Source organism: Rosa rugosa, chromosome 5 (genome assembly GCF_958449725.1).
Source record: "Rosa rugosa chromosome 5, drRosRugo1.1, whole genome shotgun sequence".
Lineage (NCBI taxonomy): Eukaryota > Viridiplantae > Streptophyta > Magnoliopsida > Rosales > Rosaceae > Rosa > Rosa rugosa.
This window is the reverse complement of record NC_084824.1, coordinates 29113039-29120077: the sequence shown is the minus strand read 5'-3', so window position 1 is coordinate 29120077 and position 7039 is coordinate 29113039. Positions and strand designations below refer to the sequence as shown.

The following is a 7039-nucleotide window of genomic DNA, read 5'->3' as shown; positions in this document are numbered from 1 at the left end:
GATCCTTTCCAATGTTCTTGCTAATAGATTGAAAACGTTCCTTCCCGATATTATATCCCCTCATCAAGGAGCTTTTGTGCCTGGGAGACAAATTCAAGATAATATCTTAGTCTCTCATGAGGCTTTTCATTACTTGAAGTTGAGAAAGACAGGTGATAAGCATGAATTGGCTCTAAAGTTGGATATGAGTAAAGCCTACGATAGAGTTGAATGGGATTTCTTGGAAGTAGTTCTCATCAAGATGGGGTTCAGGCATGGATGGGTTTCTTTGCTGATGGCTTGTGTCCGTTCAGTCTCCTTTGCCGTAACACTGAATGACAAAACTGGTGGTTACTTTAGGCCTTCTCGGGGGCTAAGACAAGGAGATCCCATCTCTCCCTACCTCTTTCTATTCATTTCTGAAGTTTTTTCCTCTCTAATCCAACAAGCTTGTGAAGTTGGCAGCCTCCATGGGAAAAAGTTAAGCCAACATGGTCTAACCCTCTCCCATCTTTTCTTTGCGGATGATTCCATTTTCTTCTTGAAGGCCACTAGGGAGAATTGTGAGGAGATAATGAAAATAATTGGTATTTACTGTGAAGCTTTGGGGCAACTTGTTAATTTGGATAAGTCAAGTTTGTACTGCACTCCTTGTACTTCATCAGATATTGCCGCTGAGTTTTGTGAAATTCTGTGTGGTGACCCGAAAGGGGGGTCCCACAGCGCCGCGACTCCGAGCCAATGAGGAATCGACATGTCACGAATGGCATCTCGATAGCTCATCAACCCGAAACCGCAAGGCCTTTTGAGTTTAGGTTGTTGGTTTACAAAACACTTTCTTGGACAAATCATTCTAGCAACCTAACAACACATTGTCAAAAGCGGAATTCGAAATGGGCTAAGAGTTTTGGGCTTGCAATCGGAGCCCAATTTGGAAAATAAAACGGATCACTAAGTAACTACAAGTATGGGAGACGCGCCCCAGGGTTACGGGTCTCCCGGAATTTTTTTGTAAACGAGTAGGAAATAAATAAAAAGTAAATAAACTAGCTACTACAAAATCCGATTAAGGACCAAAACCTTCTTTTGATAAAACTAAAGAGAAATGCGCCAAGCCGTGCCATGTGCCTCCCCTGTACGCTTCCCGACCACATGCTCGAAACCTGCACACTATAGTAGGGGTGAGCTTTCGTCCTCGCATGCCCAGTAGGGGCCGACCCAACCATGCTAGGTTTGAAAAAATAATATACTTGAAAATATTTACTACATAATATTGTGCACGTTTATCGAAAAATGCTTTAAGAAAAGTGGCAACCACAAACATTCGTTTTCTTTCATTAAACATGTGCAGTATGCTTCACACACTTGGAGCTCCGAGATACTTACCTGCCGGCTAAAGTAAAATAAATCAGTGACCGATCTGGTTCGTCCTGAGTAAGAGAACCAGCCAACTACTTTGTAGTCCTTGTGACTACAAGTAGCGAAAGTGTCCATTTCCTGGCTCTGAGTCTCCTATGACTGGTTCACTGTCTGTACTTACCTTTCCCCGACAAACATAGGAGCACAGCCCCCTCCGGAGGTTCACGGTTATCGACACCGTGGGATCCCTAGGAATCAACGCGTCTAGGTCCCATTCACTTTCAGGTCACAAACATACAAAGGGTACAGTATCTCAACATGCAAGTCTAGCCTCGGTTTTCGCAATCAACAATTATCAGCTCTGAAAACACATGTATCACGAGGCATCGACTGATGAACAACCAAAAACGTTCTTGCAGGCAACATACTATCATAGTATAGCATTCCACATATACTGAAAAGCCTCTAACAAGGAAGGGACAGCTCACCCTACCTGGAATTGGAGTGCTTGCCCACATTCGGGTTCGTTCTCGACTTTCAACACTTTGTCCACTTCCAAATGCACACGCTCGGGTCCTTTATAATAAAATTAAACCAATAAGTAACCTGACTTCATTATAACTCAACTAACCGAGCAACCAAAACATTTACTTAATTTCCTTATAGTCCATCGGATTATCCTTTAATCAAAAAATGATCTAGAACTTGTGTTTATAGAATTTTCCTTTAGTTGATAAATTCTATTATCCATTCCCAAACAATCCAAATCCAAATGATATAGCATTTGAATCATTTAGGATATGGTGATTATACTTAGCACCTGCACCTTCATTTCTTTACCCTTTTTACCTTAAGAAAACAAATGGCAATTTCCATTCCCGAGCAATTCATTTAACATAGTAAGCTCATTCGGGATATGGTGATCACACTTCTTCCCATACTAAAATTTCGGTCAACCGGTTTGACCTCATTTTATTTAGCCTTTAAACCCTAAGCTATTAAATAGCAACCACCATTCCCGAATAATTTCATTATACAATAATTCCGGGATATGGTAGGTTTGGAATATTTCTATTCACGGACCTTAAATTGAACATTCCACATATTAATTCACTTATCCAAAACCGGTCCATTCTTATTTATAATTTTTCTCATGCAATTAGCCAAATCACCGCTTTCATAATTAAATCAACAAGGACAATTTCCTATCAATTCCAATCCACTCAACAACATATCCATATCACCATTTTAACACTTTCCCATTCATGAGGCTACAAACAACAGATTACAACCACCACAGTTTCACCAACAATAGATTCAAAACCCAGACCCTTACCATTTCTTCTTCTCCAAACTGAGGGCTAAATCCAATTGCTGCAATCCAGCTCCAACAATTGCTTTGGGCACCTAACAGATATGACAAGATCAACAGTCCAACTCTTAACCAAATTCATTCCAAAACCGAGTTCTTGAATCCTTACCTTTCCTCAATACAAATGGAACTGACCCAGCACTTCTCTTCTCCGAAGGCTTACAATTTTGCAGACCTCCCTTCCTCCAAAACCTCCAGAACACATATTCCAAAATCCTCACAGATTTCAAATTAAGAAATCGAGTTAGGGTTCTCAATCTAGATCAAAGTAGAAGCCTCACTAAGAAGAAGGGATAGAATCCAGCTTACCGAACGAAGAGAATAAGCTGGTGGTGCTCACGGTGACGCTAGGTTGGCTCACGTGCCAGCGGTGGCGCGTGAGACGCGTGCGGGGGCTCTGGCCGAAATCGGAGGCTGAGGGTCTATGGCTTTGATGCATCGTGAAGCCTTGATTCCAGCTACGGAGGTTGTTTAGCTCGATCCGAGCTGGAGAGTAGAGAACGAGGGCATGCAGGGCCGAGGCCTCCGACGATGCTGGTACGGCGGTTTCCCGACATCGACGAGTGATGATGCTCACGGGTTTCGCTCTTCCTTGTCCACTGAGTCGGACGGTGGTGTCAGTGTGGCATGGTGATGGTCGGAAATCGACGAAGGAGAAAGGGCAGTGGTGTCGCAGCTTTTGGTGGTCGCGTGTGGAGGCTACCGGCGATGCATGTCGGTGATTCCGGGTGGGTTTTGGTCGGGTTCAGGTGTTGCGTCGACTGGTGGAAGTGATGTGGTGAGATGGTGGCCGGAGATGGAGTCTCCGGTGATGGCAGAGGGAGAACGAGAGAGAGAGAGCGAGAGGTCGGGGGAGAGGGAAGGAGAAGGACGCGGCTGCAAGGGAGAAATGGGACTAGGGCTTCCAATTTTTTTCTATTTATAGTTGTGTGCGTGAAATACCAATTTTGCCCTTGCGACGAATTACGAAACTCTCCTAGCTAATTTCTTTCGGGTTTTGGGCTCGGGACTTTTCTTTCATTCGCTTTTCGTCTGAAACTTCCTTAATTAATTCTTGACTTCATCTTAGGCCCAAAACGAGGAACTCTGGCCCACACTTAAATCATGAGGCCCAAATCGTAATCTCGATACCAAAATAATTTCCAAAATAAATTCCTTCACTTAAATTACCTTGCGAAAATCTTATTGGCGAAAAATTACATTCTAAAAATTAAACAAAATTTTCGGGGGCTCACACTCTACCCCCCTTAAAATAAATTTCGTCCTCGAAATTTACCCAATGTATGAATGAGAGAGGTTACTTCTTTTCACCTCGGGCTCGAGTTTGCACAAGACATTGTTTTAGCTTCCTCTGATACTTTTTGAACCTTTACCATTCACATGGTACATCTTACTCCACTTATGGGGACGACCTCATCAAACTCTATAACCATTTGTTTTTTCGCAAATTGCACTTTTCCTCTATCACATTGTGTGTGTATGTGCAAACATTTGATTTCATTGTCTCATCCAACTCCTCTGAGCTCAATGCCATATACAAAGACATTATAATTTTAGCCTTTCCGAATAATTCAAAGAGTCTTATAACAAATCGGGGACTAACACTTAGTCAACCACTAATCTCAATAACCACATACTGCAAAGCAGTGGCAAATCCACTCGTCGACCTCATTTCCACAACTAAATGACCAACATTTTAGTGTAAGAATCCTCAAGCATTACTTGTAAACAATTCGCGTGGAATGCCCCGTCACACATTATCTTACACAACACAATGACATTCGTAAAACTTTCACAATTCGTGCTTCCATTAATTTCATATCCCCATTCCGGAGCTATCTTTATCAATTCAGTAAGTGTTCCTATCATACGTTCCATAGGATACACTTTATTCCGTGAATCTTGCTTCTTTTCGATAAGCAACTCGCTGAATAGCAACTTCGTTGCAACCATGCAATAATCGCTTACTTTTCAAAATCACCGAAAACAAATCGACGTCTACGCTCAATTCCCATTTAACGAGAGTATAAAATTACTCGGGAATTTGAGCCTTAAATATAAGTGGCAACCAAGGAGAGAAACCGAGCTTTCTCCATTGGTCAACCTAAATAAGTTTCGTAGAGCGTCACTACAAATGACACGTCAACGATGTCATCGCTGTCGTCCGCCTCGTAGTTATCAACGATCTTGGTTGTCATACCTCATGCACACTTATACGTAGCTTAGCGGATACTGTTTACTCCATGGACAAACAATTGTGGCAGCTTGTACATATGACGTCGAAACCAAGCAAACGATTCAGTAAATTCGATGTCACATTGTGAAATCGCAACACCTAAGTACCTACAACACGTCATGAGACACCAATCAATAGGTCGCTTGGCATTGACCAAACAAACCGTCCAATGCTCAAGGCATCAAGTTGCAACAATACTTTTCGCTAAGTTTCAACGAAATTCGAGGATCACCAATCGAAGTTGACTCCTCGAGATTTGTAAAGTTCGTAGCATTTCCATTAACGGTCTCGACCTTGAACTATCATTTCTATCATACGAACTCGTTTGATGTCAAAACTCAAAAATCAAGTCATAAGCGCTCCTTCAATTTTTGGTCAAGCCAAAATAGTTGAATCGGTTACAAGCACTTTATTTTCTTGTGTCCTCGTCCGACAACAAGAAAAAGTAATTTCTAAATATTCTCCTTTAAAGTAATCCTTTACTTTCGAAATGGGTGCCCTGAGTAAATCCGAAGGTGAACTAACATTCTTTCAACCACCAGTTTACATAAAAGATAACTAATGATAAGAGAAAGCCACAACGAGACTAACATTTCAAGTTTCCAAGAAGTTGGAAAATAATTTTGAATGAGTTCACTACTAAAATTTTGGATATGCAATTTCAACCAAATCAAGATCAGTAGGTTCGATGTAGAAATGCTGACTGAGACCGTCGTCAAAATTTCAGAAATTTAAAAGTAGTAGAGGTCGGATAAAACTAAATTTCGAGTAGTTGCGGAGACAAAATAGTAAAATTCTTGGAATTTCAATTTTTTTTTTTTTTTTTTTTTTTTTTTTTTGCTTGAAAACAGAATAGGGAAATTGTAAACTCTCCTACTTTTCGAACAAGATTTGTTGGCACAAACTTTTTGGTAGGTAAGGAAATAATTTCAAATGCATTTTGCTGAAACAGCCTTGAAGATAGTTTTGAGTTTGTTTTCAAAGTCTAGGTTGTAGAATTTTTTTGTTTTTTTTTTTTTTTTGTGTTTTTTTTTTTTTTTTTTTTTTTTTTTTTTTTTTTTGAAGAACCCAAAATGTTCGAGCTTTGTAAAACAGAACACTTTAGTAAGGAAAACTTGATTGTTTAAGGTGTAGTCTCTTGACTTATGAGGAAAACATTTTAGTAATGCAAGAGACGAAAATCAACTTTTGTAGTAAGAGGTAAGAACGTAAAACAGTTAATGTAAACTCCTGGTGTGGAAGAAATGTTACGAATTCCTTGTCTCAAAAGCAAACACGTGAGGTAAATGCGCAATTTGTCACCTAGATTTTTGAACTTTTCAATTACGCCTTGACGTCACCATTTCAGCGTCATTCTAACCACGTAATCAAAGTTGTCTTTCAAGGGTGTGCTACCAACTTGTCTACGTTCTGAAATTCGTAGCGTTATTGACTTCAAAGCGATCAAAGATTCCTTGAAGTACAGAAAACTGGCTGCTAAAGTTATAATCCTTTAAAGATCTTTTCTTGACCATTCTTAGAAACGTTGCTAGTGATCCTACTAAATACCAGTACAAGGTCGTGACCTTGTGATCTCAAAGCATACTAACATTTCCAAGTACGTTGCTGGTTCCGCAATCATTTATTTTCCCAACAATTTCCCTGATTATAGGGAACATAATTTCTCAACTCTATGCAGACCAATGACAACTCAAGAATAGTTTATGTGACTCCACTGGTCTTTCCTGAATTTCTGTGCTTCCCCACAAAGTAATCTTGTCAGCACAACAATACAACATTAGAGTTTCCAAAGCAACAAAGCTTCATATCGTTCCACCAATTAACAACAAGATTGGGGAGATGCCAAGCTCAAGCAATAATCAATTTCATGTTTGTGTTGCCATTACAAGTTTCCCTATCAATCCACCACTTGGGAAACACTTGAGTGGTGTCTACCTTACTCGAAAATCACACTTTCTTTCCGTAGAGCATCGATGGGGAACCGCTGCAGTCGGGCCATCGCTCGGAAGGAAGAAGAGGAAATCGAGTGAAAATACGAACACCACTTATCCAAATGACTATATAGGGGACATGATCTCACTTTTACTCAATTT

General features: G+C 40.4%; 1 long non-coding RNA gene across 1 annotated transcript; it reads right to left on the bottom strand.

Moving 5' to 3' along the window:
- Nucleotides 1-694: 694 nt before the first annotated feature.
- LOC133712155 (uncharacterized) lies at nt 695-3829 on the bottom strand. Its single transcript, XR_009847210.1, has 4 exons — nt 2820-3829; nt 2675-2745; nt 1832-1914; nt 695-1149 (listed from the first exon to the last, which is right to left on the bottom strand). It is a non-coding gene; the product is annotated as an uncharacterized LOC133712155 (long non-coding RNA).
- Between the last annotated feature and the right edge of the window lie 3210 nt (nt 3830-7039).